Source organism: Paroedura picta, chromosome 7 (genome assembly GCF_049243985.1).
Source record: "Paroedura picta isolate Pp20150507F chromosome 7, Ppicta_v3.0, whole genome shotgun sequence".
NCBI lineage: Eukaryota > Metazoa > Chordata > Lepidosauria > Squamata > Gekkonidae > Paroedura > Paroedura picta.
The window spans coordinates 82,959,682-82,982,320 of NC_135375.1; the positions used below are offsets into that span (position 1 = coordinate 82,959,682).

Here is a 22,639-nt window from a genome sequence, read left to right on the forward strand (position 1 = left end):
GGACTGCACTGTGAGAACAGCACTATTAGAGCTCTGATGAGCCCAAGGTCACCCAGCTGGCTACATATGGAGGAGCGGGGAATCAAGCCTCACCAGACTAGAAGCTGCTGCTCTTAACCACTACACCACACTGGCTCTTTCCCAAGCCACAAATTAGCCCGGAAGGTGTTTAAAGAGACAGCAACACCCTTCAGCTTCAGCTATTTGGTCGTACTGAAAAAGGATTTAACCAGGCCTGGCCATTTTAGATAGTAAAAAATCTAGACGTGGCTGAAATAATACAAAAAACTCCACAACTTATGAGGTATTTTGGGGTGTTGTTTTCCATCTTGCGTTACCTGAATGCATGCCCTGCCTTAAATGCTGCACCCCATTCTGGCTTAATTATTATTTGTTTGTATTTTATTATATTTGTTACCTGTTGTGGGTTTTATTTTTGAGCAGAAAGAGATAAATGAATGAATGGCAAAAAGGCATCCTGAGACACAGCTGCTAGCATCTAAGGTTCTAGGATCATGACTGAGTCCAAGAAAATCCCCAAGTTATTACTCCTAACCCAGTTGGTTCCTTCAGGGAGAGTACCGTGTCATTGAGAGCAACTACTTCCCCACACAACTGGTCTCCTGAATGAGTTCCCTATCAGTATAACTGCAACAGACTGTGTCTGAATTTATCCATCAAATCCAACTCTCTGTTCCCCATAGTGGGGCTAACAGACACCTCTGGCTGCTCACAAACAGGGCAGGAAGAGGATGCCTTCCCCTCTTTGTTCCCATCCCATCCATCACGAGCATCAGTCATCATGATTATAACATACATCATCCTCTTTGTGTGTAGCCAGTAATGAAAAGCTAAAGAGCACAGCATTATTTTCAGTCTTATTCACATGTCACCAGCTCAGGGTACAACAGAATTGCCAGATCTGATACAGAACAATGTTTTTGTGCCTCTTAAATGTCATAGGAGACAGGAAATATTGGCAGACACAATATCATGGCAGCACCAACACAGAAAACACGCATCTGACCCAATCTTGTCTGCTATACCATCAATACAGTCATTATTGTGCCTTTCCACATTTTCTTCAATGAAATTAGTAATATATGCACATATATATATATGATGTATAAAGCCCTTCAATAGGACTAATAGCCATATGTAAAAGATAATATAAAATGTTTGTTCTCAAACAGTATGTGATTTCTCAAGAGTAAAGAGACTGTCCAGAATGGTGGGCTTCCTTGCTTTACAGAGTCTTTAGTCTGGGTGTGGCTAGAGCAAACCTCTTGCTGCTGCTTTTAAGCCTTGCCTTAACAAGCACCCTTGCTTGGCTGACCGGCAGCCCCACCTGCTCCCACCTGGTGCTAATAGCTACTGGCTTAGCCCATGGCAAGGCTAGTTAGCTCTCATCAGCTCCACCTGGAGTCTGTCTTGCCTTTTCTGGATGGGCTCCTCAGAGCTGCTATGCATGCTTCTACTTCCTGCCATGTTGCAGGGCTTTCCTCATGATACTTCAAAATGGGAGACTCGTAGTGATGGCAGGTGCTGACCCAGGGGCTTTTTGCACGGCTTCAAAATAGCACAATGGTTGCTAATTGAAAACGCTACTAATTTGCCTTAACGCACGACGTCATAGACAATCTGCAACACTCCTGAAACCAATCAGCAGAAAGCGCTTCGTTGTAGCGCTTTTAGGGGAATCCCAAAAAGTGGATTCACCCTCCGGAAAGCGATACACTCCTGCAACCAATCTGCAACAGTAGCGAAAAAGACCTGTGCGTTCCCATTGTTGCCGTTTCTTCAAAGTCCCTCCTCCTGAGCCTGTCCTCCAAACTTCCGGCGAAGCGATCGCCATTTTTTTTCCCCGAGCGAGTGGAGATCAATGCACCGGTGAGCCTCCGTTTAGCCAGTGAGGCTTCCCAGGCTGCAGTCCCTCCTCAGAGCTGTTTACAGTCACAAGAAGCCCGCAGAAGCCCGTTTGCTGATGTATTTTCCCTTTATTTTTCACACTGTTTCGGCTGAAAATCGCGCCCGTGAGGGGGGGGGAGGGGGGATTTTTTTTTCCACTCTGAGGCAGCGTGGCCACGATCAAATGACAGCTCAAACAGAGGCTTCCCGGCTTCAGTCCCTCCCCTTCAGTCACTAAGCACACACATTTCACACACACATTTCACACACACATTTCACACATTCCATTCAGCCGAAAATCGGGCCCGTGAGAGGGGGAGGGGGATTTTTTTTTTTTCACTCTGAGGCAGCGTGTTAACGATCAACCGATCAAACGACAGCTCAAACACCCCAGGCAGCTGGATGGGTCTCTCCGTTGCAACGAATCTACCCAGATTCGTTACAATGGGTCTGTTTTTTTTTTTTTTTTTTAAACCTTCCTTAAAGGGAAAGGGGCTGTTTGGGAGCATGCTAACGGCTGCCCATTGGCTGCTTGACGGCCAGGGGCGGGACGAGCTTGGCAATAGCGCTTCCTTTCTAGCGATTTCTGCCGAGACCGGAAGCCTGTGGGAAACGCTAAAAAACGCAACTGATTCCACTACAAAGGCAGGTATGCATAACGACGAATTCCACTATTTTAAATGGCGATTTTTCATTCCGCAAACAATTTGCAACAAAGATCCCCATGCAAAAAGGCCCCCAGTATACCTGGAAGCAAAAACCTGGATGTGATGTCAGCATGTTAACTGATGCTCTCGGAATTCTGTGATATTGTCGTATCTTTTCTGGAATGTCCACTGATGTTTGAAGCCACCTCCAGGTTTTTGCCTAGAAGTGGCATTGGCATGTAGCCTGACATCATTTCTGCCCCTGGCAGTTTCTCCTGCCAGCTTGTAATGGAAGAGGAGGCAGCAGGGGAGGGCTTTCCTTGAGAGCTTGCCTGGGGACTTGCATGCTGTGCATGATGCACCTGATACACAGTGACACTCTTTTCTTGGTGCCTTTGGAAACTCAGGGGATGGGGGGCTGTCAAAATAAGCTGGAGTGCAATATATAAATGGCAAAGAGATGCACTGCAGTTTTCAGAACAATGACTGCTCTGCCAACAGACTTATGGAAACACTCTGATTCCCACACATGCAGAGGTGCTTTCAGTCACATTTAGTGTGACAACAGCATTTGCAAAAAAAAAAAAAAAAGCATTAATATACTGCATGCCTTCAAACAGCAGAGAGGCCTTCAGGATACAAGAACTAACTTACAGGAAGAGAGGAAGCACAATAAAAGCCAGGAAACATTTACTAGTAGACAGCATGCTCCTCATCTGCCTGAGAGTTCAAATAGACTTAACATGTCAGTTGTCAGTAAATACATTAAAGAAACGTGTGAGGATCAAGTTCATTTAGGGAATGGGTGGGAAGGAACAGCCAAACAGACCATTCTACCGGCAGCTTGAGATCTGTTTTTCTCATGTTCACCCCCAGAGTTGCAGTTGGTATTTAGGGTTTTTTTTAGTTGTTAGGTTGCTGCATATGTCTTGAACACTGGATTGGATATTATGGATTATGTATTTTAGGGTTATATTTTAATGTTGAATTTTTATCTGATGTAACCCGCCACGAGCCTTGTTGGGAGTTGCGGGCTAAAAATCAATCAAACAAACAAACAAATAAATAAAAAGGGCTAAGGGAAAGCATAGGAGCTTTAGCACCGCAAGGAGAAAGGTTCTCTACAAGTGAGGTCTTTTGTTTATTAATGTTAAAAGTATTGTTGATTATAGAAGGAAAATCCCTAAGTAATTTACTAACCAGAGAACATCACAAGGTTGTAGGATTGGAACCATGTTGTGCTAGGTGTCTTTGCAGAGTGGCTGTGAAGTCAGATGGAGGAGCAGTTTAGACTCTCAGATATGCTGCAGACAACTGGAGAAGATTCAGCTAGCAGCTTAACTTGTTCAGGGAAGCCAGTGGAGTTGTGGAGAAGCCACAGAATAGGAAGGTAGTCCCATTTTTAAACCTTGCAGGCTACCAATCTGGGATTGGTTAAATGCTTTTGGTCTCTAAATCTGATACTGATAAGCAAGTATGAGCAGCACTGTAGGCCAAGTAAAAGCAAGGCTTTTGAGAGAGATTTTTTTCCATACAGGCGAACAAAGTGTTGCAGAGATGTTTCAAAGTTTCGTGTTTGATCTGAAAAAGAACTTAATCAAACAGGTAACTTTGGAGAGCTTGCTGATTCATTAATAAATTGCCCTAGGCATACAGGATTGAAAAATGAGAGGGAGATAGCTAGAAATCAAAGATCTTATATTAGTAAAGGCAACTGAAGTGTGCCAACCTGCAGAAGTAATTCAGAAGAGAATAGCTTTGCTGGAAGGAAAACGTTTGTGGAATCTGCAGACAGTATTATGTCTTCAGTCAGCCATAGCAGCATGTGATGGGGAAGCCTGCAAAAATCCAAGTTTGCTCTTATAGAAAAGTAAGGGAAAAATGAAGATAGTGTTTGAGCATGCATACAGCACAGCCATGGCAAGCCGAAGGAAAAACTGGCCAAAAGATGGGTCATTTTGCTATAGTTTACAGTGGCAGAGTTCAAAGAAAAAGTTGCAGAATGTGCATATTGTGTTGCATACTGTGTTGGAGTCATCTCTACTTCCAAGGGAGAGGAATTCCGGATCAGTATGTTAAGAATGATCCAGGTATGCCCAAGTCACAGGGCTACACCCTTGTAGCTGGAGTATTGAAACACCAGTCATAAAACTGGAGACAAAGAGTGAGATACCAATTTCTCCTTCATCATATCAAAGGTGTTTAATATGAGAGCATGTCAGCATAGGGTTGGAGGTTAGGGAGGAACAGACTCTTGGTGCTTTGCAATGCAAGATCGATTAACAACAATACCTCAACTCTGCATGATTATTTTGCAGAGTCTGGGGTTGACCTTGCTTGTGTGACTGGGACCTTATAACCCTGGGGACTTCAATGTCCACGTGGATGCACCATCCCCGGGTCATGGCTTGGACCATGGCAACACGGGGGTTCGTGCAGTTTGTCAACAGTCCTACCCATCAGGCTGGCCACACCCTTGATCTGATCTTCAGTGCTGGGATAGAGGTGGGTCTGGTGTCAGAGTCTGTCATCCCATGGTCAGTCCACTCTGCCCTGTGGGCCTGGCTCAGGATTTCACCCCTCCTGTGTTTGGGCAATATACATCCACTGGCAGTCCAGAATAAGGTACATAAGGTAAAGTATGATACGGATCAACAGTATAATATATTTTAGACTTAAGGTTAATAATGATTAATATAGTACTTGTAGTATACATGCATGATTAAACTCTCAATACTTATTGATAAATATACTGAAGACTCAGATGTAGTGAGCCCTCTTTACTTATTATTGTTATAATTTCTTTTGATACTGTAATAATAATTCTTATTTAATGTTCGGGACTTGTCACTGATGAAAGAACTGAAAACAAAGATTACCTGGATTCCGTTTTGACAGAAGTCCTAAAGAATAAAGAAACAAGGAAAACTACAAAAATAGGACATTTTTTCTTTCTTTTACGAATATATTTATCATATTGCCAGTGGATGATTTCTGTCACCAACTGTATTGGGGTGGTTCAGCCATCCTCATAATGTTAGATCTATCAGCCACATTTTATGTGGTTGACTATGAGTTGTTGGCCCACTGCCTCACTGGGATGGGGATATGTGGGACAGCCATTCAATGGCTGCTCTCCTCCCTGCAGAACCAGACACAGAAGGAGACAATGGGAACGAGTTATTGTGCCTTGCAGGGGCTGTCTGTGTTCTACAGGGCCTGCAAAACAGAGCTCTTCCGCCAGGTCTTTGGTTGAAGTCTGGGCATGGATGATCAGATGGGCCTCTCCAGGAGAGACTGCCACTGGGGCCACACCATTGCCTTGTGGCAACCACCGGCATCTGTAGATCCTCCTATGGCATATTGAGAGGGAGTTAGTTGTTACGGGGGGGGGGGGGGGGGTAGGAGGATAGGTTTTTTAATTTTAATGAGGCATTATAATAACTATTTTATGTGGCATGTTTATTATATAACCCGCTGCGAGATGGCTTGCTGGTAGTGGCGAGGAATAAATATAAATATAAATATAAATATAAATATAAATATAAATATAAATATAAATATAAATATAAATATAAATATAAATATAAATATAAATATAAATATCATTTGTTCATAAGCATATATCCCTTATATACTATTTTACACCCATACGAGCTGTAAGGGAGTGGCTGGAAACAAATGGAATAATAATAATAATAATAATAATAATAATAATAATAATAATAATAATAATAATAATAATAATAATAATAATAATAATTTCCTCCCCCCCACCCTCATTGTCTGAGAGAGACTGGGTTTACAGTCCACACACCCACTTCAGAGTGGTGGTGGTGGTGGTGATGATGTCTACATAAAAGAAACATGAAGTTTTAAGAGAATAATATAAAGGTACATTTTACTTCATACTTGCCTGGCTGCAGTTTAGCAAAATAGCTTCCTGTGCAGTCTTAGTTTCCTGTATAATGTTCTGCTCTTAGCTTAGTTTTAAACTATTTCAGAGAAATGAGCAGGTTGAACCATTGACCCATTTCACAGCAACATCTGTCTTGAACTTTTAAACTCGTGTTTCTAAGAAATATCTGAGTACCACTACTGGCAGTTCTGGTGTGCGCTGTCAGATATGGGGTGGGGGGAAGGGGAAGAAGGGGGCACAAAAGATTTTAGCAAAAAGACGATCATGGTAAATCTTGTCTCGCCCAACTCTCAAAAAGAGAGCCGGGCCTCTGAATAATGCTGCGGCTTCCTGTCTGGGTGCAGTAGAAGTTTCCACCTTTTGCTGTAACAATAGCATCTAGGTGTGCAGTTTTGATCAAGCAAGTGTTTTGCTTTTCTTGTTATACTTCTGTCACAAGCAAAGTGAATTTTTATATTTTTCATTCTCATCAAATACACTCTAGCAATCAGTCACATCAAAGCACTGGGATGTAACATTAGAAACAAATGGTAATACAGTGAATTTTTAATTGGATATAGAAGCAAAAACCAAAGCGATTACTGAAAATGTGGTAGCTGAATTACACATAACATCCAGTTATAAGGATAAAAGGAAAGTGAAACTAAGAACATATGGGGAGAAAATAATTTCAACTGTGGGTGCCTGTGAATTTCAGGTCAAATGGTAAAATAGTGTTGAAAATATGCTGTTTGTTATCATACCTGATGATGAACCACTTACCTAAGGGATTAGGTGACACTGCAGCGGCAAACTTGCTTACTACTTTGGATGGCTTAAGTGGATTTTGTTATTATTTCTTAAGATTGATTTTTGGGTTGAAATAATCTGTAAAGCATTTCCATAGGAAAGCACAACAGATCCTTGAGGGCATGGAAGGCACAAGGGTGTAAGTTGATTATGTCATTATATGGGGTTGGGCCCTACCAGAACATAACCCGAGATTGTGCAGAGTACTGATTGTACAAGGGAAGGAAAGCAGGGCTCCCCCCCCCTCTTTACTGGAAATGGCTCAATTGGAAGGTTTTTAATTGAATGAACAAAAATACAAATTCTAATTTGAAGAATAACATACTGGAAGGGGAGAAAGTTAATAGCATGAGGAGTTCAAGAATATAAGAATTATAAATATGCCAGCACCCACAGACAAAGAAGGGTTTCAAAAGTTTCTGGGAATGTCCTATCCCTTTAAGATAACAGCTGGTAAAAAATGTGCAAGGGTTCTTGGAAAGGCATCACCAAATGGAGTCTGAACATCTGTCTAAAAAGTTGATAAAACAGGCTCCAATATTTCACTTTCATGATAGGGTTTTTGTTTTTGCCATCAAGTCACAGCTGACTTATGATGATCCTGTCAGGTTTCCAGGGCAGGAGACATTCAGAGGTGGTTTGCCATTACTTGTCTCCATATCATGACCCTGGTATTCCTTGGAGGTCTCTCAACCGAATACCAGCCATCCAAATAGTTGCTTAGCTTTTGAGATCTAATGAAATTGGGCTAGCCTGGGCTAGCCAGGTCAGGTATCATGATAGTATATATCAGGCCCAATTGTCTACTGATGCATTTAAGGGGAATGGGTGGTAATTGGGACAGTTTTAACACAAAAATATGGTTCATGGGTTTCCACACAGCACCTCAAGCCCTAGTTATCCAAAACCCAATGACCTCATGGAAAATGGAGTAGAAATTGTTTACTGATCAAAACACAGGAGACTAGTACTGATACATGTTTGACCATGTTAAATTATAGGAAATCTCCATTAGGTCATGGAAAAGCTTCAGCTGACCTGTTATTTTGAAGGGCTATTTGAAAAAGATTTCCCTGTTTACTAGAAACAGAAGATGTTGGACACTTAGAAATGTATAAATAGAAACAACAGATAAAAAGCTAGCAACAATACCATTATGACAAGGGTTCAAAGGGCTTACAACCATTACATCCAGATGACTGAGTATGGAGAAAGCCGGCAATGTTGTTTAAGGAAGACGCTCCAATGACATAACGTAGCAAAATTGGATAGACAATTTTCCAGGGGGAATGGACAACACCTGCAATTGATCCTGAGAAATAAGGAGGAATGTGACACAAGATCACTCTAACCAGCAGTCCATAAGTGGGAAAATGTAACACTCCTTTAGAACAAAAACTTGACAGTCAAGTCCCGGGTGAAAATTCTTAAGAAGATAAGGCAGCACAAAAATAATAGAAACTAACAGAACACTGGTGAAATATTTAAAGCAAACAAAATAAATAAATAAGCCATGCTCATTGTATACATAGTTTTCTTCCCTTGACAAGATTTCATAATCCCATTGTATACGGCACTGGTCAGACCACACCTGGAGTACTATGTGCAGTTCTGGAGGCCTCACTTCAAGAAGGACATCAATAAAATTGAAAGGGTACAGAGGAGAGCGACGAAGATGATCTGGGGCCAAGGGACCAAGCCAAATGAAGATAGGTTGAGGGACTTGGGAATGTTCAGCCTGGAGAAAAGGAGGTTGAGAGGGGACATGATAGCCCTCTTTAAGTATTTGAAAAGTTGTCATTTGGAGGAGGGCAGGATGCTGTTCCCATTGGCTGCAGAGGAAAGGACACGCAGTAATGGGTTTAAACTACAAGTTCAGCAATATAGGCTAGATATCAGGGAAAAACTTTTCACAGTCAGAGTAGTTCAGCAGTGGAATAGGCTGCCTAAGGAGGTGGTGAGCTCCCCCTCACTGGCAGTCTTCAAGCAAAGGTTGGATACACACTTTTCTTGGATGCTTTAGGATGCTTTGGGCTGATCCTGCATTGAGCAGGGGGTTGGACTAGATGGCTTGTATGGCCCCTTCCAACTCTATGATTCTATGATTCTATAAAGAACAGCAGAATTAGCAGAAAGGGGATATTTGAGGATAAGGTTCCCCACAAAGATGTTTGGGAATTAACAACCAAATAGAGCAGGGTTTTCCAATCATGGAAGGTCCCTCAATGGTACTGCAGCATGGGGGTTTTCAATATGGCACCTGGGGGGAGCCCTCCCACCCAGTGCCTGCTGTTTCTGGCTGTGAGCGAAGATGGAAGAAAATGGGATTTCAGTTTTAAAACATCTACCCTTATTTTGGCTGGTTGACCAATGCCCTCCCAAAGTGGCTAATGACGGGCCTGGGGAGTTGGAAGGGGAGGCTCCACGGCCATTTAAATCTTTGCTGCCTAAGGCTCCTCTCACTTCTAGGTATGTGACAGGGAGGCATGGCCAGTTAACATCAGTTCCTGGTACCTCGAAGCCTGAACAAAATTTTGGCAGTATCACAAAGAGAAGTTTGAAGAAGACTTAAACAGAGTCTAAGGGAGGAGTGTGGTTATCAGGAAGAGTAGCTTCATGGCACCAAGCTGAAGGGCTCTCTGCAAATCGAGTCTATTGGTTAATAATGTTAATATAGCATTGGTAATTATATATTAAAATATTGCTGCATAGCTTACTAGACACCACAAATTGCTCACAGCCTCTCCAACACAGTCTCTGCCAAACTATACAGTTGGGAACCATTGTATCTGATATAGAATAGAATTCAAGGATATATTTGAGGTGTGTCCAAGAGGTTAGGTAGAAGTGGTACAATTTTTGATTTTCTGTCTTTGGATTGGAGCTATTTTGGGCTGGATCCAATGCAAAGGTTGTTAAGGACCACGCATTTTCCTGCCATCCTCCTCCCCCAGAAATCCTTTCTGACCCTGGAAAAATTTCTATATTTTTAAAGTGTTTCACTTTTTTAAAAAAATTAGAAAACTAGAAAAAAGGTTCCCCCCCCATTGTTTCAAGCCCAGGAACTAATAATATGCAATGCCACATGTTAAAGCATAAGCTGAATGGGTTGTCTTTCAGAAGTTATTCTCAATAGTAATCAGGCCGTTCTTCTTCGCACTAATCCTTTGCCTACTCATTTGCTCCGTCTGTGTCGTTTTCCTGCTTCTGTTGTTCGGCTTGGTCCCTTCAGGCCAGCTGTATTTGTGCCACACATCCTGAGAGGGCAGGCGACTGGCTGACATCAAAGCCACTCAAAGAACTGGCCAGTGGGGAGCCATGAGTAGCCATCTGCTCTCTTCTGCTGTAGAGATGGAGAATGTCACCGCTGCAATCCTCCTTCATTTATGGAAAGATAATAGAGTCATTCTTAACTCGACGTATTATTAGCCAAAGGAAGAGCCACTTTTTTTAAAAGAGTAAATAACAAGCACCCTAATAAAGATTCAACCGGTGCTAACAGGCGGGTGAAAATTACAGGCCGGCAGATCATTTCATTGTATGAACGCAAAAGATTAAAAATAATTGCCTGCATACCACCCACACAGAGCTGGAGGGGGAGGGGAGCTGTTCCCTTTTCCTCAATTGGCATGGTCTGGTTTAAATCTATTAGGGAACAGCTTTGCCTTAAGTTTAATGAAAGGGTGGGGAAATGCATGAGCGCTAAAGAGGGACCTTCTGTTCTGCCACAGTGCTGCAGAAAACACTGAGGCTCAATGGGGACAAATATATTAGCCTAGATTGGGAGCTTAGGTAGGCTATCACGACCATAGAAGGCATTTCAGCAAAGAGCTTTAGAGTTGTATTCTTTCTGCACAATGGCCCTAGGAGGAGTTTTATCCAAGGTCACTCAGAGCCAGACCCAGGACCGCCAACCTCTAGGTTGATACAAAGTACAAACAGAGCCACAGTTAACGAATGATCAAGATACAAAAAGCATTTGCAGTAATCATGTAAGCCCAAACAATTTAAATCAAGAAATGACAAACATATTTTCCAGAACAACAATGTTTACAACTGGTTTCAGAATCATTGGCTTATAAAATACAATATTTAGTAGGTGGAGTAAAGAAGCAAGAATGGACTAGCACCCTTACTGGTTGCCTTGTTATACTTAGGAGTCCTATTTGAGCCTTTTACAGCCAGTTTGAGATCCAATCTGGTTTTGTTACATCTAAACGATTCTTTGAAGAAGGCTTTCAGCCGAAAACAAGCTTAAAACCATTGGCTTATTGAATTATTTCTCAGTATTGTAAACCAATTGCTCTGAAACCAGTTGTAAACATTGTTGCTCCGGAAAGTATTTCTCCCATTTCTCGATTTAAATTGTTTGGGCTTACATGGTGACTGAAAATGCTTTTTGTATCTTGAACCTCCAGGTTGAGCCAGGAATCCTTCCAGAATTACAACCGATCACCAGACTACAGAGGTCAATTCCCCTGGAGAGGAATGGCAGCTTTAGAGGGCACTCTATGAAATATCATATATTCTATACCTACCCAAATTCCCCCTTCTAAGAGCACCACTCCCAAAGCTCTAGGAATTCTCCTGGCTGAAGTTGGAAAATCTAGCTGAACCAGATGTTTTATTTATTTATTTTTGTTTTGGGATATCTATTCTGCCCTGTCTCCGGAAACTCAGGGTAGATTACACATTTATAGAATAAACAAAATCCCTGTATAAATCTGAAAGGTTAATAACCATTAAAACCAACTCTATAGAATATTAAAATCTTACATATTAATTAAAATATTAAATATTAAAATTGGCCATTGTGCTTTCTTCTGGGGGCATTCAGAACTGCAGTGCAGTTTTTCAGCCTGGCAAGGTCATGCTGAGATGCTGGCGGTTTCTGATATTACTTCTCGCCTCAACCATAGGCCTGGAGGTAGAGCTCCGTCTTAATAAGGCCTATGGAGCTGTTATGGGTCCTGCAGGGCTCTAATCTCATTTGGTAGCGTGTTCTACCAGGTTGGGGCAAGGGCTGAAAAGTGTGAGACAAAAGTTGTCTCAGGTTGAAGCCAGTTGGATTTCCTTAAGGTCGGGTCCTGCAGATATGAAAGTCCCAGACTGTTTATGGTTTTAAAGGTAAGAATCAAAACTTTGCAACTAATCTGGTCCCCAATCTGCCGCCGTTGCAGCTGCGAAAGCACAGGTTGAATATGGACTCTCCATTGGGTTTTAGAAAGCTGAGTAGCAAGGCAGTGGGAAGAGGGTACAATTGGCAATGGAGAAATGGCAGAGAGAGAGACTTAACCCAGTTTTCCCGTCTAGCCCATTTCCCCGAATGTTTTCTCCAAATATCAAGTTTGCCAAAAGTGTAAAAGAGCTGTACAGAAGACCAGAAGAATCAATCTGAAGCAGGCCATAGTGACTTTCTGCTTGCAACTCTAAAGCAACAAAAAATGGCATCTGCCCATTTTCTTAGAGTGTTGCATTGGAATCACCCCGATGACATGGCATCACTTCCAGGCACTCACTGAGTGATGCCACGCTACTGGCATGATACCATTTAAAAAAAAAATCCTCCTACTGGGCCTGAATGAGCAAGTGGACAACTAAAAGAGAGCACAGAAGTTTGGGCTCCTGGGTTTCCCTAGGTTTAAGGCATGTTTTGACTTGAAATTATCATAAAGAGAGAAATACTACAGTAATACTCACCCTTGGGTTTCCAGTCAAATTTGAGCATCTGAGCACTTTTTAAAAGTGTCATATTATATCGGGTGGGGCTTGCCTTGATTGATAATGCATGTTGTACACTTGGTAATAAAGGCTTGTATGACTGATGATATTCCTCTCCAGTAGACAGACAATCCAGGAATGGGAAAGAAAAGTCAGAGACTGAAAATGACAAGTGTCACGGTCTGAGAAGTGGGTAGAGGCAACTTTTGCTGAGTTAGAATAAGGATTACTGCATTATTACTGCAACTGTCTTCTACTGAAAGTCCGATGATTATTCATTGCCCTTATGCAGGGCCTATGCAGTGGAGCAGGAAATAGACTGAAAATGACTTTGGCCACTCCTATTTACAAGGACACATTTTCATTTTGGAGACCTATCTCAGTAGATTGTGATAAAGCAGTTTCAGTCACCATCTGCATCTCCACAGTAACAAGATGCAACAGATTTTCCCCTTCCGGTGTGTGATGTCAGCACGTGCAGGATGCTATGATGATGTTATAGAACAAACGACAAAACCTATTGGTGTGGGATGAAGAATTCTGGTTGGGCTGCCATCATTCAGGCTCACAGTTTACTAATGCCTTTGTTTAGCCCTTTGAACAATTTGTAGACAGCGTACAGGAAGTTTCACTTGGGAGCCTCAGTCCTTTAAATACATTTCCCCCCTCTTAGTGATGTAGGTCTAATTGAGATACTTACCTGGGTAGTAGTAATCTGACTATGAGGCCCCACTCATAGTTGGGGAGACAGGGGGAATTAAGACTTGGCCTGTGTTTTTTTCCTTAATCATCAATTCACCTTACTAGATTTTAGGGTCCACCATAGGGCTAAAGGAAGTCCTACCTGGGATATGGCTCTGTAGGAGAGAATCTGCTTGGCATGCAGAAGGCTCCAGGTTCAATCATTGGCACCTTCTCTTCAACCACCAGGAAATAGGTAATATGAAAGAACTCTGCCGGAGACCACAGAAAGCCACTGCCAGCCTGACCTTAACTGATCTTAATAGACCAATACATGTGATGAGTAATTCCCATGTTACATGCAACACATGTACAGGTGAATTTAGGACTCAAACACCTCATGTTTCCAAGTAATGATCCCTGGTCTCAAAAGCAAAATGAGCACACACTGGCTCTTTCTTGCAGATAGACCATAAAAATTCTAATAAATAAAAATTTTCATGTGAGTCATTTTCCTGGGTTCACTCTCTTCTTGTTAACGGGGTTTATTTAGGCTTCCTCCTGATGTCATCTTCCTCCTGTGGCTTTCCCGGGGCTGGCATGACTCTGCCTGGCATTCCCTTTTTTATTACTGTCCTGGTGGCAGTTGGTGGTGAAGAGGCCGGGCCTCTGCACATGGCACCTTATAAAGGTGGCCATGCCTGCCCCCCAATGTCCTGCTGCCCTGCAAGCTCCATGAATGTGCATGCCCCATCTGGGCCTTACCAGCCACACCTCGTATGGCCCACCCTCCATGGCGTCAACTGATGGCCACTGGTAAGTCGTGGCCACTCTTTGTTTTTAATACCCTGTTTCCCCCTACCCCGAGGAATCTCAATGTACCTTACAATCACCTACCTTTTCTCTTTCTACAACAGACACCCTGTGACGTAGATGGGACTCACATTATTATGAGAACTGTGACTAGTCAATGTTCATCCTGCTGACTGCCTGCGGAGGAGTGGGGAATCAAGCCAGGTTTGATTTCCTGTTCCTCCACATGCAGCCAGCTGGGTGACCTTGGGCTACTCACAGCCCTGATAGTGCTATTCTAACTGAGCAGGCCTGTCAGAGCATTCTCAGCCTGACCTACATCACAGGGGGTCTGTTGTGGGGAGAGGAAGGGTAGGCAATTGTAAGCTGCTTTGAGACTCTTTTGGGTAGTGAAAAGTAGGATATAAATATCAACTCTTCTTCTTCTACACCATGCTGGCTTTCTTGTTTCCCACTGAAGATGACTTTCAGAGCAAAAGAAATATTGGGAGTTCCAGTCATGAGTCTCCAACATCATTTATTGTTTGACACTATCAAGGGCATGCCAAATTGTCCTAGATCCCCTGGAAGGCATGAATACAACTGCCTTCTTCTGCTGTTTGTCCCTGACATCTGATATTCATGTATCTCCTGCTGTCATACATGAGATTCCTTTTTGTCATACTTTATTTCCATGTGACTAATTACTTTTAAAATGCATTTAATAGTCACCACCAAAGCTCTTGGTAGGAAGTGTGATAAGTTAATTATGCAGTAAATGATGTATTGTCTTGTGGTTTTTAGCCGTTTTACAGAATCTTTGTAGTTCTTGGTTTTCTAGCCAGCTTTTCTAAACTTTTTTTTTACCATTGAGAAACCCCTTAAACATTCTTCAGGCTTCAAGAATCCCCCTAAGTGGTGCAATCATGCAGAATATGGTTGGAGAACATAGCTGTGTACATGTTCACCTGGGGCCCCTCCCCCTTTCCTCCCCAGCCAGGTCCATAATTGGCTATTTTGGGAGGGGGGGTTTAACATGACCATCTATGGTCACATCACCCAATAAATGTTTAACAAATTTGAACAAATTAATTAACTCTCACCCATTCCAGAATCCCTTCCAGGGCTGTCAAGAAAACCAGTTAAAGCCCATGTGAATTTAGTATGTTGACTTGCTGCTTCTTCTATTGTTGAAAATATCAGACAGCAGTAGGCTAAGCATATCTCTCAAGTGAGCATAAAACCCAATCAGAAGAACTGTCTGGATTTGATCAAAGTGAACTTCAGCCTCTGCTCAGTTAATGTGAAGGATGAAGCAGATAAGAATTGCAAGATCTGAGCAAGCCTGTTAATGATAGTAAGTTTTGAAGGCCACTAATCCATAGGGTCATCATAAACTTACGCAACTTGATGGAACATAACTCACACATACAAGACTACAAGCCTGCCCTGAAGATTTACTCTGGACCCAACCCATTCACTCTCATTGTAACCTACCTGTCCATTTGATTGTACAAGTCTAATGGAGAAGGGAAGAACCTTGCAAAAGATCATTGGAAGAGGGGTAGGTAAACTTGACATGGAAGTAAATGGGAAATCAATGATGGACTTGGCAAATTACAATCATATGCCCTAGGTTATATAAAATCGTAGCAAATGAAATGAATTTCCATCAAGAGAACATAATTTCTTTGCCTCCTCTCTCCCACTGCAACCCAAAATGCCCCCCCCCAATGCTGTTCCTAGGAGATGGGAACAGCATGGGTCAGCTGTTAGTGAAGAGCACTTCCCACTTTAGTTAGTAATTTTTTGCTAGATCCAAGCCAATGACTGGCCCAAGCAAATGCCAAACAGCAAAGGGTTATTACTGTAGCATGATCAACAGGATAATTTTGCTCCTTGTAAGTATAAAACTTATCATGAAGATCCTATACCTGCATTATTAAGCTAAAAGTAGAGTGGGTGGGAGGTGGAATTAAAAATGAAGTGTTGGGTGTTAAAGACGCCAATTATCACCTGCCTTGCATTTTCCATTTCTGGCCTAAACTATTTTGAAAGTCCCCTAGGAATATTTAATCACCAGATGTGAACTATGTCATTGCATTTCTGCATACATTATCTGCAGATCCTTGTGCCAGGTACATGCACTGGGGATGTCCTCAGTCTCCTACTGGAGCACATCAAATTTCAAATTCTCTCTGTGAACGATGTAGTTTAGAAATGATTACAAAATCTGTCTCCCTCTGAAGTTCTCCCCACAATGACATGTTTGCAGTCCAGAATAGACACATACATAGTTATCTGCAAAATTAACAAAATAATCCTGTAACATCTTAAATATTAACAAACATATTAATTAATTAATTAATTAATTAATTAATTAATTAACCACCCTCCTCTGAGGCTCAGGGCAGTTGACATGAAACATAGTAGAACAGAACAATTGGTATCCATAAGTCTTGATAATAACATGGATAACAATAGAACAATTAATACAAAATAGTACAGTTGAACAAAAAATCAATAATGGGAACAGTAGTTCACAACTGAAGCATACTGATGGAACCATGGTTGGTGAGTTCATGCATAGAGTTTTATGGGAGGGAGGCTTAGGGACCCAATGGAAGGCAACGGATTTTGGTTGACCTTAACCAAATGCATGGTGGAAGAGCTCCCTTCTGCAGGCCCTGTGGAACTGTTCTAGTTCCATTAGGGCTCTGATCTCTTCTGGGAGCTCATTCAAATAGGTGGGGGCCAGGATGGAAATGGCTTTGGTGCTGGTTGAGGTCAAGCGAGCTTCCTTGGGGCCAGGTATCATCAGCCAGTTGGAGGTGGCAGAGTGTAAGGTTCGTTGAAGAGAGTAGGCAGAAAGGCGGTCCCTCAGGTATACTGGGCTCAGACCACATATGGCCTTAAAGGTGATTAACAGAACCTTAAGTCTGATTTGGAATTCTACCGGTAGCCAGTGCAATTGTTGAATAATAGGCCAAATGTGGGAACTCCATGGGGTAGATAAGAGGACCCTGGCCCCTGCATTCTGTAGTTTCTGGATCAAGGTTAAGGGCAGACCTGCATAGAGCAAGTGACAGAAGTCCAGTCTAGAGGTGACAGTCGCATGGATCACTGTGGCTAGGTATTCCTGGGCCAAGTAGGGTGCTAGTAGTTTTGCTTGATGAAGATGGTAAAACGTAAGCTGTGATACTTTCATGACCTGAACCTCCATTGAGAGGAAGCCATCAAGTATCATGCCCAGGTTCCTGTTAGAATGAGCCACTGATAACTGTACTCAGTCCAGGTTGGGTAATCATACTTCCTTGCTTGAACCATTTTTACCTTGCCATAGTACCTCCATCTTTGAAGGGTTGAGCTTCAGACAACTCAGCTTGAGCTATCTCATCACTGCTTCCAGGCAACTGACTAATGTTTCAGGGGAGAATCAGGGTGGTCATCCATCAGGAAGAAGAGCTGGCTGACATCAACATATTGATGACATCCCTGCCCAAACTTCTACACCAGTTGGGCAAGAGGGCGTATAAAAATGTTGAATAACATTGGGGACTCTACAAGCAAATTTGTGGCGACTTGATGAACTCTTTCATATTGCTACCCTCTGTCTGCTATCCCAGAGAAAGGATATCAGCCATTGAAGGACTGTCCCTTGTATCCTCGTGTCGGTGAGATGGCGAGCAAGAAACTCACGGTCAACTGTGTTGAACATTGCTGAAAGGTCTAGTAGCACAAGTAGCGCCGACCCACCACAGTTCAATTGGTGACACTGGTCACCCACCAGGGCAACTAGTGCTGTTTCTATCCCACGGGTGGCCAGAAACCTGACTGAGATGGGTCTAGGACTGAACCTTCTTCCAGGAATGCTGACAATTGGTCTGCAACAGCCCTTTCAAGCATCTTCCCCAGAAACGCTAAGTGCAAAGAGGGCCATAGTTGTTGGGTTCTTGCGGGTCCAGAGATGGTTTTTTGAGCAATGGGCAAACTACTGACTCTTCTAGATCTTCTGGGAATTCTCCTCTTGAAAGGGAGAGATTGATTACCTCCTGGACAGGGGCCACTACTCTTGTGTCAGTTGTCTTTAGCAACCATGATAGGCATGGGTCTAGAAGGCATGTGGTTGGCTTGGCTGCCATTAGCATCCTGTCCACCTCAGTCAGCGTGAGTCATCTGAAGTTAGTCAGTGTTCTCTCCAAAGATAGCCATATCAACTTTTGTCAGCCTACATCATCAGATCCTTTATTAATCCCTTATCAGTCATTAATTCTTATTTAATTCCTAGGATTTCCCTTGTTACAGTTTTTGTACTTGTTTCCTGTCCCTGAAATTCATGTACATTGCAAGTATGATCACTGAAATACTTGGGTAGACCAAATTCTTTTTAGATAGGCAGTCTTGTAGATCATAAAGTCTAACAACATTTATTCCATCATAAGCTTTCATGAGTTTGCACTTACCTTATTGGATAACTTATTGGATACTTTGGAGCATATACACATGAGTTTGATGTTTTGTGCTCAGCCTAAAGGGTATAAACTCTAATTCATCTGATGAAGAGATGTTTGACTTGTGAACACTTAAGTGGCCCTGGATTCCAGTTTAATTTTGAGAAGTCACTCCATGTGCAAATGCCTATTCCTGTTCACAGCATAATACTCTATTGTGTGAGCTTTATAATGCCCATCCCTCTCGCTCTGGATTTATGGTTTTAATTAATTCATTTGTATGGACTGAAAAAAATTAACGTTCCGTACACACTATTTTACTTGCATAGGGATTTCTAGTAAAAAGACAATGAACACCAATGAAAGGCAACAAACTCAGCATGTGCCAATTCCCAAAGTCATCAGGAAGTCTTGTGCAAACTGAGAAGATAAATGTAGCAGAATGTGGGGCAGGCTCAAGCCACAGTAGAACAGGGAAATGAAACTGGAGAAAATCCACATGTTCTTAGTGTAAGCTGGTTGTGTGCGTCTGTTTCTTTTTCTTTTCCCCATATCCGGAAAATTCAAGGGAAAAGTGTTCTAACTGAATCTCTGACAGGCTTTTTTTATATAAAAGGTTCCGCTGTCTGGAAAGATTATTATTCATTCCACTTTCACATATACTTCTGATGTTAGCTCATCTCTGTATTGACATATTGAGCTGTTTGGCTTTCATTGACAGATAAGACGACGCTGAGCACTTTGAAGAACAAAGACAAGAAGTCAAGAGCTTAAATGCATGTTCTTTCCCAGATGTTGTGCCCCCACGCATACTTGGCTGATAGGTGGTGTTTTTTTTTTAAACCAAACAATTAAAGTCCCACTTTTATCGTTTAATGCTATTACTTATATTGACATGGATCTATAGCAATTCACTGCCTCTCTCCCCACTTGGTACTGGGAACAGCTTCACCACAAGCAAATGGCTTTTCCTGTGTTTATTGGTTTTTAAAGAAAACAAGTTAGTATAGGTGAACCCCTGATGAAGAAAGGAGAACTCCACAATCAAGGAAAAAAAAACACCTAGGAAAACAATTCTGCTCAACAAAAGGGAATTATATTTCTCCCTTCATATATAAAATGTATATCTGTATGGCCTTCCTTTAAAGAGTTTAAGACAAAATACAAGGATGCCATCTCATTTTATCATCTCAATAACCTTTTGAGATATGTTAGACCATGTCTGGTTCAAAGTCACCCAGTACAATTCATGGGCTCAGCAGATATTTCAGCCTCAATGGTAAGGAGTAGGCACCAGAGTGTCATAAAAGTTTAATTATCTCAGAATGATCTGGGAGTCCCAGGTTCATTTTATACATTTTTACAGATATTTTGATCTGCAAGGGGAACTTCATTTACATGAATGACAAACACAGTGACCAAGCCCCACAAGAAAGCCAGCTGACAAGAAACTGGTGCTTCCAAATTGTCTTCAAGGTCAGTCCAAAATAAAGAATGCTATTTAATCCAGAATACAAGTTAGAGATGCATGGGTCAGTATGGTTAGGTCAGCTGAATCTAAAAGAGGGAATGATTCCCAATCAGATTTAAATGGAAAGCATTGCTAGAGATGGTGCCAATTTGTTTTTCAGTCAATAGGGCTAGGCCCAAGAACACTTCCAGATTCTTCACATGATTCCACAGTGACAGGCCGAATTTATCCAGAGTGGGTAAATTAATCTCCACCACTTTTCCTGGGTTTAGCTTCAGATTATTCCCAACATTGATCTGACCAGCATCATGGGACTGGTTCTAGATCAACAGTGCTATCCCAAGCAGAGTTACACCCTTCTAAAGCCAAGGAATTCTGTAGGGTTGTCTGTCTGCTCATGATGTCATGGCAAGACAAGTGCTCCTGGAGGCTTAGAAATGACATATATAGCAAGGTTGTCATCAACATACTGATGACATCCAACAACAAAGTAATGGATGATCTCATCTAGTGACATAACAATGAAAGAGATCTGAGCCTTTGGACAATCATCATATTAGATCTCGTATGGATGACCCAGCATTGACAATGGCAACATGGTGTCCTCTCTGAGAAAAAATGACTCGGATCATCTAGCTACTGGAAAAACATTATGTCTGAACCTCGAGGGGATCTCTTCAACAACAAATAAGCACATTAGTTGTGCAAAATAATACTCTGAAAAGACCATATGAAAAAAGGAGGTACTCATAATGAGAACAAGTACAGCTCAAGTAGGTACTCCTTGAACAACACATAAAATAATTGATGTATTTATGATGCTTGAGATCAGTAATTGATTCCTTTACTTCAGTAGCAATTCATTTTAGATGTGAATTCTCACTGTAGTCACACCAAAGCAGCAAAAAGCATTGTATGCCCTCTTTCTTAAATGCAGCCATGACTTCAAACCCAGTAGAAGCAGCTGGTGACTATGATTAAAGCCATGCTCAATTCCTGTGACAGTACAAACAGAAAGATTATTTTATTCTTGGAGAGCAGAAGCTGCTTGCATCAAATAAATCTCCTGACCCCCCCTCTAACACACACACACTAGTACAAATGGCTGGGGGTGCAAGACTAGTTCTGCCACTGGGGGAAAAATGAGACATCATAGTGGACCATCAGTAGAAGAGAAGAAGAAGAGCTGTTTTTTTGGTACCCCACTTTTGACTACCCAAAGTAGTCTCAAAGCGGCCTACCCTTCCTCTCCCCTCAACAGATACCCTGTGAGGTACATGAGGCTGAATGCTGAGAGAATTGTGACTGGCCCAAGATCCCCCAGCTGGCTTAGAAATTGACTGCAGAGAAAAGAACGTGCAGTAATGGGTTTAAACTACAAGTACAACGATATAGGCTAGATATCAGGAAAAAACTTTTCACAGTCAGAGTAGTTCAGCAGTGGAATAGGCTGCCTAAGGAGGTGGTGAGCTCCCCATCCCTGGCAGTTTTCAAGCAAAGGTTGGATACACACTTTTCTTGGATGCTTTAGGATGCTTAGGGCTGATCCTGCGTTGAGCAGGGGGTTGGGCTAGATGGCCTGTATGGCCCCTTCCAACTCTATGATTCTATGATTCTGTGATTCTGTGAAATTCTCTGGACATACAAAAGATTTTTGAAATCTCAGTTGTTGGAATTATTCAAACTCAGGTAGACATCTTATCTTTTTGTATCTTGAAATTTGTGAGCCAAATTAGATTTGTTTAAGGGTATAAAGACTGACTGCATAACGCCTATGTAAAAAGAAAAGAGAACCACTTATATTTAAGATCATCCTGTATTCTGTTGCTGTCTTCAGTTGTGTTTGCTACCCCTCCCAGTTTAGTATCATCTGCAAATTTAATAAGTATCTCCTCTAATCCCTCATCCAAATCATTTATAAATATGTTGAACAACACAAGCCCCAGGACAGATCCTTGGGGTACTCCACTTGTCACTCTTTTCCAAGAAGATGCCGAACCATTAACAACTACCCTCTGGGTACGATTTGTCAACCAGTTATTGATCCACCTGACAGAATTAGGATCCATGCTGCATTTTACCAATTTGTGAACAAGAATATCATGTGGAACCTTATCAAAAGCTTTACTGAAATCCAGATAAACTATGTCCATGGCATTCCCCTGATCCAACAAGGTAGTCACTTTCTCAAAAAAAGAGATAAGGTTGGTCTGACATGACTTGTTCTTGCAAAACCTGTGCTGAGTCTTAGAAATCACAG

The 22,639-nt window shown here is 42.0% G+C and overlaps 1 long non-coding RNA gene across 4 annotated transcripts in view; it reads left to right on the top strand.

The window, feature by feature from the left end:
• The first annotated feature begins 20,951 nt into the window (after nucleotides 1–20,951).
• The window catches only part of LOC143841836 (uncharacterized), a 33,193-nt gene continuing 31,505 nt past the window's right edge, over nucleotides 20,952–22,639 (top strand). For all 4 annotated transcript variants that reach the window (XR_013232884.1, XR_013232886.1, XR_013232883.1 and 1 more), the window contains exon 1: nucleotides 20,952–21,152. This is a non-coding gene — a long non-coding RNA (uncharacterized LOC143841836). The remainder of the gene's footprint in view (nucleotides 21,153–22,639) is intronic.